This window comes from Tursiops truncatus, chromosome 18 (assembly GCF_011762595.2).
Source record: "Tursiops truncatus isolate mTurTru1 chromosome 18, mTurTru1.mat.Y, whole genome shotgun sequence".
In the NCBI taxonomy this organism is placed as follows: Eukaryota; Metazoa; Chordata; class Mammalia; order Artiodactyla; family Delphinidae; genus Tursiops; species Tursiops truncatus.
The window spans coordinates 2,448,011-2,460,350 of record NC_047051.1 but is presented as its reverse complement, the minus strand read 5'-3'; the positions used below and the strand labels follow the sequence as shown (position 1 = coordinate 2,460,350).

Here is a 12,340-nt window from a genome sequence, read left to right as displayed (position 1 = left end):
TTTTAGTTGCAGCACACGGGATCTTCATTGCGGCACAAGGGCTTCTCTGTAGTTGTGGCATGTGGGCTCCAGGGCACATTGGCTCTCTAGTTGAGGCGCGTGGGCTCAGTGGTTGTGGCACACGGGCTTAGTTGCCCTACGGCATGTGCGATCTTAGTTCCCAGACCAGGAATTGAACCCACCTCCCCTGCACTGGAAGGTGGATTCTTTACCACTGGACCACCTTTTCTTTTGATTACCATTTGTATGAAATGTCTTTTTCTATCCTTTCACTTTTAACCTATGTATGTCCTTAAATCTAAACTGAGTCTTTTGTAAACAGCTTATAGTTGGAACTTGTTTTTTTAATCCATTTAGCCACTCTTTTGATTTGGAAGTTTAATCCATTTACATTTGAAGTAATTATTGATAAGGAAGGACTTACTATTACCATTCTGTTAATTGTTTCCTGTCTGTCTTACAGCTTTCTTGTCCATCTTTTCCTCTTTTCTTGCCTTCCTTCATGATTCTTTGATGTTTTTTGTAGTGACATGCTTTGATTTCTTTTTTATTTTCTTTTTTGTATCTTCTATAGATATTTTTTTTGTGATCACAATGGGACTTATTGTAAAACATCTTATAATAATCTATTTTAAGCTGATGACAACTTAACATCAATCATATACATATACTCTCCACTTTTACTTCTCCCTCTCTCCATACTTTGTTATTGATGTCACAGATTACATCTTTTTGTATTGTGAATTCATTAGAATATTTTTATAGTTAGAGTTTTTTTATACTTTTATCTTCTATATCAGAATTAAAAAAGATTTATGCACCACAGTTACAGTGTTCCAGTATTTCATATTTGTCTATATAGTTACCTCTACCAGTGAGTTTTATACTCTCATGTGCTTTTATGTTGCTGTTTAACATCCTTACATTTCAACTTGAAGGACCTGCCCCTTAGCATTTCGTGTAAGGCAGGTCTATTGGTGAAGAACTCCTCAGCACTTTTTTTTTTTTCCCCTGTGGTACACGCGCCTCTCACTGTTGTGGCCTCTCCCGTTGCGGACCACAGGCTCCGGACGCGCAGGCTCAGCGGCCATGGCTCACAGGCCCAGCCGCTCCGTGGCATGTGGGATCTTCCCGGACAGGGGCACGAACCCGCGTCCCCTGCAACGGCAGGTGGACTCTCAACCACTGCGCCACCAGGGAAGCCCTCCTCAGCATTTTTTATCTGGGGAAGTCTTTAATTCTCCTTCATTTTGAAGGATATTATTGTATTTCTCAGCTCCAGAATTTCTGTTTGGTTCTTTTTTTAAAAAAAATATTTTCTGTCTCTTTGTTGATATTCTTGATTTATTCATGCCTCATTTTCTTGAGCTAATAGAGTATCGTTATGATAATTACTTTGATTTCTTCGTTAGGTAATTTATATACCTCTGTTTCTTTAGAATCGGTTTCTGGAGTTTTATTTTGTCCTTTTTTGGGGCTGTGTGTTCCTGTTTTTTTCATGTGTCTTAAAAATTCGTGTTGGAACCTGCACATTTGAAAAACCAGCCAGTCTCTCCCAGTCCTGTAAATTGGCTTCATGCAGGTGAAGACACTCACCAAACAGCCCAACTACAGATTTCAGGTGTATCGCAAGCATTTTTGGGGAGGATGTAACTTCTCTTGGCCCGTGCATGCACTTTCTCAAGTAGAGGGGCGTGGCCAGTTTCTTTTTCAGGAGTCTGTCGTCTCTTGCTGCATCTGGTGTCTATGTGTGATGCTCTAAGTTCTCTGGTTCTACAGCAGTAATCAGCTAACTCTCTCCTGTTCTCAGTGGCCACCAGGCATCTAAAGTATACCGCTTCCCATCAGTGTCCCAAGGCAGGCAAGACAGAATCCAGTCCCCAGGCTGCCATGAGAAAAGCTGGAACACTGGGCACGTGTTCCAGTTCCTCCCTCCCCTCTGAGGGAGCAGCCTTGAGCTGTACATCCTCTCCCACTCACGCGAGCTGCGCCAGCAAGACGCTCTCATTTCTCTGCGCTTTCAGTGGCTCACAGGCCTCCAAACCGTGCTGGCTCTGTCAGCGCTCCAAAGAGGTGAGACACAAGCTCTGCCCTGGGGAAGCCCTCTGAGGACCCAGGACGCTGAGTGCTTGCACGTGCTGAGGGAGAAGCACGGAGCACGGTTGTTTTCTCCCGGGGCTGCGCTATGCCAGTGGGGGCGGGGCCGAAGCAGGTAAAGTAAAATTGATCTTCTAACCCATTTCAGTGCAGCCCTCTTAGCTTTCTGCTCCCCCAGGATACTGCAACTTCTTACGTGGATTTTGGGGTTATCTGAATGCCAGTTTCTTTGTCCGCCTATCACTGTTAAATCCATTTTTCTGTGGGGAAGTAGGGCTGGGACTTCTATCCACCATGCCGCTGACCCCACTCCCTGTTACTTTATTGCTAGGGAATTCTTCTGTTAGTTTCACATGTATGTGTAGAGTAGACATCCACTGTTTGAACTGCCCCGAATCAGGCTTCTGTGAAAATCACCATCCCCCTCTCCACCCATCTTTTTATCACAGAAGTTTCCTTTTTCTTTTTTTTTTTACACGATCACTATTAATGAAGCCATGTGAAGTTCTTCACCCAAACTGCGTCCATGAGCATATTTCCTGGTAATTTTCAGACTTGGGACCAGAGAGTGTGAGGGAAATGTCTACCGGGTGATTGAGGTCATAAGACATACAACTTTGGGGTTCTCAGAGCTCCTGTTTCCACCATGTAGAGAAAACTGTGCTGCAGTAAGAACAGCATGAGGTCAGCACGCTGGGGGAAGCAGACAGGAGAGACACAGCCATGGTGGTGGTGCTCTGTGCCCTTGGCCTCTTTTTCTGTGTCCTGCATACATTCCTGCTCCTGGTGTCCATGAAAACTTTCTTAGTTAAATAAAAAAAGGTTCTGAAGAACCTAGGGGCAGGACAGGAATAAAGACGCAGATGTAGAGAATGGATTTGAGGACACGGGGAGGGGGAAGGGTAAGATTGGACAAAGTGAGAGAGTGGCATGGACATATATACACTACCAAATGTAAAATAGATGGCTAGTGGGAAGCAGCCACATAGCACAGGGAGATCAGCTCGGTGCTTTGTGACCACCTAGAGGGGTGGGATAGGGAGGATGGGAGGGAGACGCAAGAGGGAGGAGATATGGGGATATATGTATATGTATAGCTGATTCACCTTGTTATACAGCAGAAACTAACACACCATTGTAAAGCAATTATACTCCAATAAAGATGTTTAAAAAAAATTAGTGAAAGCAGGGCTTTTATTTGCAACCCAAACAGCCTTAATTAATGCAGAATTCAAGGCTCCTGGAAAAAATATCCCGTATCCCAAGATTAACTTGAGCCTCTTGATTTTAAGTGTTATATCACATTGCTGTGGGATCTTAATCTACATTGTTTATTTTCTTCTCTTTTTTTACTCAGTAGGTACAGTCAGATAAACTATTTAACTTTTTGTTTGCTTTTTGCATCTGCCTTAATAGAGTAGACACTGAACTGTTCTATAGCAGGCTATCAAAAGTCGTCTGGGGTTGTGGTGTTAAAATAGATACTTGACAGCGATGCGTGTGCATATACCCACCGAAGAAGCGTACTACGGCATGTGTCTGTGAAGCCACGCCCGTCATGTCCTTCTGTCTTCCTCCCAGCCTGTGCTTTTGCCAAATAAATATCCGTGCTTATAAAGATTGTGCTTATAATCCTTTCTTTTCCTCCTCAATAATTTTCTCTGTTTCTCTAAGAGGTCACGCTAAGGCTGTTTTTGATGTGTGACTGTCCTTCCCGAAGATGCATTAGTCTAACTCTGGCTCTGAAAGTAACTATAATGACTTTTAATCTTTATCATCTTGTCTCCTGGATGGTTTCCAAACGGTTCTAGGACATGCTGCAGACAACACGTCTATTTCATGGAACAATGCTGTTCATGGTGGCGCTGAGGCAAGGGCTCTTTGGCTGTCTAACTTGCTTACAAGAACGTTAGGCGAGTCTGTTTGGCTCAGGAAGAATGAGGCTCCACGTTTCAGCTTGAGGAGGGACATGCTGTTGTGAGACAGGCAGTTCATTATTCTTTTCTGAGCGGAGTACCGAAAGGATGCTTTCCTTTTGTATTGCCAGATGTTTAATCGTATCATCGCGATAACTTTTTTAGAACACAGTTACACAGGCAGCATCCTCAAGAATAAATAAAATTATAATCTTCACTGGATTTTCAAAAAGTTTATGGAAATTAAAAAACAATACAGAGCAATCTATGTCCAACTTCTTATAATAAGAAACTGCTGCTCTAAACTTGGTGAAATCATAGTCATTTTTAGAGCTTGAAGGGACTTTGAGATCACCTGATCATAAGACTACATGGAGATAGTTTAGAAGGAAAATTACAAGCACACAGCAGGGAGACGTAGTGTAGCTCAGAATGTCGGGAGGACATTTGGAGAAAGAAACTTTAAGTCCCGCAGGATCAGAGAGGGGACAGCGGGAGTGGATGACTGAGGGCAAAGTGCGTGTCTGGCTGTTTTGAGATGTGTGTGTTCAAGAAACTGAACGATGTCAAGGTCGGTTATCCCCAAGAACCGTGTAACCCTGCGTCAAATTATTTAATTTCTGTAAGCCTCAGGTCCTTCCTTTTATTTATTATTATTTTTTATTTTTATTTATTTTTATTTTTTTTACATCTTTATTGGAGTATAATTGCTTTACAAGGGTGTGTTAGTTTCTGCTTTATAACAAAGTGAATCAGTTATACATATACATATGTTCCCATATCTCTTCCCTCTTGCGTCTCCCTCCCTCCCACCCTCCCTATCCCACCCCTCCAGGCGGTCACAAAGCACCTAGCTGATCTCCCTGTGCTATGCGGCTGCTTCCCACTAGCTATCTACCTTAGGTTTGGTCGTGTATATATGTCCATGTCTCTCTCTCACTTTGTCACAGCTTACCCTTCCCCCTCCCCATATCCTCAAGTCCATTCTCTAGTAGGTCTGTGTTCCTTTTAAAAATTGAGATAATAATAGTACGTATGTCCTGGAATTGTCAGGATTAATTAGAATGCTATAAATAAAGCTTTTATCACAGTGCCTTGCACATAATGTTTCACTAAAGAGTAGCTTTGATGAGAAAAAATGGAAAGATTTTAAGTAGAGAATGACATGATTAGATTTTTAATATTTTCATTTTTTAATTGGAGTGTCGTTGATTTACAATGTTGTGTTAGTTTCAGGTTTACAGCAAAGTGATTCAGTATATATACTGAATAATTACACACACACACACACATAAGTCTTTTTTAGATTTTTCTCCATTATAGGTTATTGCAAGATACTGAATATAGTTCCCTGTGCTACACAGTAGGATCTTGCTGTTTGTCTATTTTATACATAGTAGTGTGTGTATCTTATTCTATATCAAACTCCTGGAAGGAGTTGTCTGCATTTTCTATCACAATTTCCTCTTCTCCCGATCTCTTTTGAATCTGTGCTAATCAGATTTCAGTCCCCATCACTCCATGAAAACTGTGCGTGATGGGGTCGTGAACAACCTCTGCATTGTTAGATCTAATGATCAGATGTGAATCAGAGGTTGTTCCATGTTTTTCACTATGCATATCCAGAATTTCCCAGCCCTTTTTCTCAAGGAGACCATATGCTGTGCTTCCCATACTGTCCTAGTCATAAATCCAGTGCCCATGTGGGAGCTCTCACTTGTGTCCTATTGGTCTGTCTGTCTCTGCACCCAATACCGTACTGCTTCACTACCGTCATTTAGAAATAAATATTGATGTCCATTAGAGCAAGTCATTCCACCCTGTTCTTCTCTTTTGGCTACTCTTGGTCCTTCACATTACCATGTAGATTTTAGAACCAGCTGCCAATTTCACAAAGGAACCTATTGGAGTTTGAGTGATAATTCATTGAATCTGTAAATCAATTTGGGGAGAATGAACATCTTAACAATATTGCTTCTTCCAACCTATGAACATGGCATGTCCTTTATTCTTTTTTTAAAATAAATTTATTTATTTATGGCTGCATTGAGTCTTCGTTGCTGCACGCACTGTTTCTCTAGTTGCGGTGAGCAGGGGCTACTCTTCGTTGCGGTGCGCAGGCTTCTCATTGCGGTGGCTTCTCTTGTTGTGGAGCACGGGCTCTAGGGTTAGCGGGCTTCAGTAGTTGTGGCACGCGGGCTCAGTAGTTGCGGCTAACAGGCTTTAGAGTGCAGGCTCAGTAGTTGTGGCGCACAGGCTTAGCTGCTCCGCGGCATGTGGGATATTCCTGGAAAAGGGCTCGAACCTGTGTCCCCTACATTGGCAGGTGGATTCTTAACCACTGAGCCACCAGGGAAGTCCTCGCGTGTCCTTTATTCTTTTCCTTCATTCTTTATTTCTTTCAGTGTTTTACAGTTTTCTATGTAGAAATTTTGCACATTTCATTAGGTTTGTTTAAAATTATTTTTTTAAATAAAAAATTCCCTTTGTTTTGATATGGAGAAAGAGGTTTAGTCTCATGTATTAGCCTTATATAAAATAACATTACTAAACTCAAATAATAATTTTAATGTTTATTTGTAGATTATTTTTTTATTTTTATGTACCTAATCATGTTACCTACACAAAATGTCGATCACATTCCTGCATTTCTAATCAATGCTCCTGATTTCTTTTTCTTGTTTTACTGCTCTGGCTACGATCTCCAAAACTGTGGTGAATGGAAGGGGAGACTGAGCATCCAAGATTGTTTCCCAGTCTTAAATAGAAGTGTTTAGCATTTCACCATGGTGTGTAACGTTTTTACAGCTATTGTCTTTTAGACTAAAGGAACTTCCTTCTATTTCTAGTTGCTAAGATTTAGAATTATCAGATGATGTTGAATTTTTTTCAAATATTTTTCTGCATAGATTGAGATAAGTCTATGAGTTTTTCCCTTATTCTAATTTATTCTATTTAATTTTCTCCTTTATGAAATACATTGGTTGATTTTTTTCTGATGGTAAGCCAACTTTGTGTGTCTAGAATATGTTCAGCTGGGTCACTCATGTTATCCCTTTATATGTAACTGGATTTGGTTGGCAGGTATTTTGTTTAAGAGTTTTGCATCTATGTTCATACAAGAGATGGGCTGATTTTTTTCTTGGAATGTCCTGTTCAAGTTTTTTAATCAAGGTTATGCAGCTCTCATAAAATGAGCTGGAAGGTGGCTGTTCATTGCCCATTCTCTGAAAGGGTTTGTGTAGAATTAGCACTAACGTCTCCCTAGATGTTGGATAGATTCCGTTACTGATCGATGTGCACTGCTCCGACCTCAGTGCGCTCTCTACCGCAGCATACTTGGAGGCACTGAGATTCCGGTAAAGGGCTCTTATTACAGAAAACGCAACCTGCTCTTGCCTCCACCTCTGCCCCTAGAAAATGAGTCCTTGACTCATTGAATTACCTTGTTGCCTTCCTCTTAAAATAAGCTTATATTGGTATTTATTGGGTGCTGACCATGTGTCAGGTGCTCTCCTAAGAATTTTATCCACATTATCTCACTTAATACTTTAACAAAACGATGAGAGCCCTGGTTTGCTCATGAGAAGCCTGAGGCACAGAGAAGTGAAATACCTCTTGAGGACCAAGTTGGAGAGAGGAGGATTCTACCCCAGAGCCTGGCTCTGGAACTCACTCCACATCCCCTGGCTTGATGCTCCTTGCTGTGCGTTTGGACCACTGCTCTTTCTACTGTATTGAATTGACTCCTTTGCTCATATATTTCCCATTTTTCTCCATTTCTAGTAAATGCCCTCGCAGTCAAATTTTCCTTGATTAATGCTTTGTCCAAATTCTGTGTTTTGATATATGGTGTTTTATTCTCACTCATTGCTGAATAGTCTTTAATTTTAAGTTTTTCTTTATCCTGAGTCATTTAGAAGAGCGATTTAACATTTCTGAGTGGAAAGTTCTTTGGGGCTAGCCTTTGGTTGTTCACTGTCTGGTTTTGTGACATTGTAATCAGAACTTGGGCTGTGTAATTTCTGCTTTGGGACTTTCTAAAAGAATTTTTTGGTAACCTAACATCTGGCTAATTACTGCAACTGTCCCATGGTGTTTGAAAAGAATGCATAGTTTCAGTTTGTTTGCTACACAATTATGTATATATAAGTATATATATATATCATACCAAGCTGGATGTGTGTGATATTCAGATTCTTTATACCATTATTTTTTTCAGCATGACTTGCCAGTAGGTCTGGTTTTGCCAGGTTCTCTTTGTATTTTTTGAAAATATTTTCTTTATATATTTCAGAGCAATGCTGTTCAGTCCTTAAGTTTTTTGACCTTCCGATGAAGGTCCGTTTATCAATATAAAGCATTTGCCCTCCTCACACTCAGTACTTTGACCCTGTCCTCAGTTTTGTCAAATACACATTTCTCGAAGTCAGTTTTCATTTTTATACAATTACCTGGCCGGTGTTTTCTAATCTCTTTATTTTCAAATTTCCATGTCTTAAACACATCTGCATTGGCTCTGTCATGGTCCCCATCTTACTTGGGCTTTGTCCTCTCTGGTTATGGTGGAGTCCTTTGTGGATCCACAGTGACTCGAGATCAGTGAAGTCTTGGGAAGGTGCATTTGCTCTTTTCAAGCTGGTAGGTTGTAATTTAGGAAAACCTGTCTGTTGTCTGTTGTGTGTTCATCTCAGCCTGTACTTTCAGTGGGACGTGCTCTTATTGCACAGAGGTCTTCCAGAATGTTTTAGAACATAAATCACTTTCTAAAGCCTTTCCCTGACTCCTGCAGGAAAGTAAGTCCATAGTTTGGCCGCACCTCAAGGTCTTCTAAGTTGTGTTTTCTTTCACTTGTGTCTCTGTATTTTTTCCATCATTTCCATGCTATGTTTTACTCGGTATTAACTTTCAAGCACGGACAGATCTATTCTGCTGGAGTCTTCACGGCTGCATTCCATGTGCGCTTGGGGACTTGCTGGAATCTTCTCTTCCCTCTGCTCCTTGTCGACAGATCTTGTGGTGCACAGCCCTGGTTTTCTCCTTCTTTACCTCCCAGGAGTCATCAGAAATTATTAGAAGAGAAATGAATAATCACAGAATTCATTATTGTTCCTCTGATAATACTTGGTACAACCCTCTGTTATAGCACCTACACTCTGTGTGTTACGGGGTTTTTGCTTCGGTGCCTTCCACTAAATTGTAGGTCCCAGAGAGCAGGACCTGTGCCGCATCACCTTTGTGCCCTGGTGTGTGGCATAGTGCCTGGCACAGAAGCATTCAGTAAACCGGATGCATGAGGTACATGAAAGTAGACCAGTGCATTCGTAGACACTTAAGGTAGAAGGCCACCGGAGAGTGAATATGAAGATCCGGGTGTCTTTGCTTCTACCCTTGGCCCCTGATAATCTATTCTTCATGTAACAGCCAGAATGATTCTTTTAAAACTTAAGCCCGACCCTGTCACTTCTTTGCTCAAAATACGGTTCCTGGGTGGTTCTTATCTCACTCCAGGTAAAATGTAAGTTCTTACCTTGGCCAGCTGTGCCCAGCACGAATGTAAATGTATAGTAAAGAACATTTTTCCAAAGAGGACGTACAGATGGCCAGCGGGTACATGAAAAGGTGTTCAGCATCACCAATCATAAGGAAATGCAAATCAAAACCACTAGGAGATATCACCCCACACCTGTTAGAATGGCTGTTATCAGAAAGACAGATAACAAGTGTTGGTGAGGGTGTGGAGAAGAGGGAGCCTTTGTGCACTGCTGGTGGGAATGCAAATTGGTGCAGCCACTGTGGAAAATAGTGTGGAGGTTCCTCAGAAATCTAAAAATACAACTGTCAGCAATCACACTTCTGGGTGTTTTTCTGAAGAAAAAGAAAATATTAACTCAGAAAGGTATGTGCACCCTCAAGTTCAAATTCAGTATTATTTACAATAACCAAGTTATGGTAACAACCTACACGTCCATTGACGGATAAATGGATAAAGAGAAGATGGCATATTTATACAATGGAATATTACTGAGCCAGAAAAAAGAAATCACAAAAAGTCATTTTTGACAACACGGATGGACGTTGAGGGCATTATGCTAAATGAAATATGTCACACAGAGAAAGATAAATATCATATGATTTCACATATTTGGAATAGGAAAAAAAAGACAGCTCACAGATACAGAGAACAGAAGAGAGCAGATTGGTTTGTGGTGGCCAGAGAAGGGGCTAGGGGTGGATGAAGTGGGTGAAGGGGTCAAACGGTGCAGACTTCCAGTTATTAAATAGTCATGGAGATGTAAAGTACAGCATCGTGGCCATAGTTAATAGTACTGTGTTGCATGTTTGAAAATTGCTAAGAGAGCAGATCTTAAAAGCTTTTAATCACAAGAAAACAAATAACTGTGCATGATGAGAGATGTTAACTAGACTTACAGCACATACAAATATCAAATCATTATGTTGCTCACCTGAAACTAATATGTTGTTATGTGTCAGTTATACCTCAGTAAAAAATATGATTGCATCCTGCTTCAGCACGCTCTGTTCCATTATTTAAAAAAGTATTCTAGTTAAATCTTTAGTTTCCAAACACTTTCTTAATATTTCTAGACGTTTAAAAACTTTTTTATATTTTAAATATCGAATCATCTAGAATTTAATTTTGAATATGATACGTAATAAGTGGTCATCATTTTTCCCCAGATAGGCAGTCATTTCTGGCAACATAATGGGATTGACAAAATGTGTTTTTTGCACATATATATTTTCTCATTTATTCTTTATGCTGAAACAGACCCTACAAATTTATTTTGTAACAACTTCGTGTGGTCATCAGGTAGTCTGTTATTATGTATTCACTGCTTTTGAAAATGACTAAAAATGATATGTGTTACTTATTTCTAACACGTCAATTACTGTTTTATTCAAAAACACATTCTAGTGTTACATAATCGGGTTTGAATTTCGGTTTTGAATTTCTACCCCTCCCTACCTATGCAACCTCTGCAAGTTACTTAACCTCTCTTTACTCAGTATATTCACTTGTAAGAAGTGTTTTACATGAATAATATTTGTTTTGAAGGGTTGCAGTGAGGTTTAAATGAGATAAGCAGATGAAGCGCTTAGCACAGAGCTCAAATCTTATTTATCAGTAGTCGTGGCATTATAATCTTTTGCAGTAGTAATCAAAATATTAATTTAATTAGAATATTCCAGTGCCTGGGCTGTTTGCCACAGTTCCCATGCAGCATCAACAGTAGGCAGATGACATGGTGTAATTCTCAGCTGGACCTTGTGAAAGATCTACAGGACAACAGCCTTGTAATACGTGTTGACGCAGTGCTATAAATAGGGTCTGAAGTTTGAAATGTTCAGTAGTACATGCAGCTATTATTGCTAACGCAATCGTAGCAAATGCACTTTATTGGTATGTATATATGCATATACCAGCCATCCTTTGGTCCATTTCTTTGAAATTCATTTTGTACTTTGGTGAGAGATTTGAGCTTTGAATGTACAGACATGAAGTGAAGTTTAAGAGTTCATAGACAGGATGAAATTATTGATGAGGAGGTTACTTTGCAAAAGCCACCAGTTTATACAGAATCCCATGTTAAAAGAAAGATACTAACTTTAATGGGTTAAGGTATACATGTATATCTAGATATCTGTCTATATATTCATGTACAAATATTCACATGCATGGGTAATTTTGAGGACTTAGTGATATTTTGAGAACATGGAGGTTTTCATGGTGGTAAAACCCAATCAAATAATTTCTGAAAGAGTAGTATTTCGGACATTTAAGTCTCTCCCTACGTGTTTCCTAATATTTTACAAGCCCTGTTGTCTTTTTCATGACTTACCCTTGATCAATATATAATTTATTTTTCTCTTGCCATTTCATAGAGTTAGCGTTATCTACAATGAAAGCCCTGGTTTAATTAGTCCGTGTTTAGTATGATTTTTCACTGGAAGCCAATGACCTAAAAGACTCTAGCAAGTTTTTAATTATTTTTTTGTGTTGTTTGGTTTTATTTTGTTTTTGAAGATACTCTGGTGATGATAATCCCTTACACTTTCAGTATTTTAATTACTTTTTTGGCTTCTCCCAGGCAATTAAAAGAATAGCATGATAGAAAAAAGTTTCTCTTAACCCAACTTTTTTTTTTAAATAACCTTTAGATAATTAAAATTCTAAAGTCTTTTAAGAGATATTGTAATTGATGTCTAAAAGTTTTTTAAGCAGATGACTTATTTGCATTATGATAATTCTTTGGGGGCAATATTTCTTATTATTTAAGGTCATTCATTGCAAGGTTGGAACT

At 39.7% G+C, this 12,340-nt stretch overlaps 1 long non-coding RNA gene across 11 annotated transcripts in view; it reads left to right on the top strand.

Annotated features, from left to right (window-relative positions):
- LOC109550265 (uncharacterized) overlaps positions 1 to 12,340 on the top strand; it is a 219,975-nt gene that overhangs the window by 34,492 nt on the left and 173,143 nt on the right. The window lies entirely within an intron of this gene.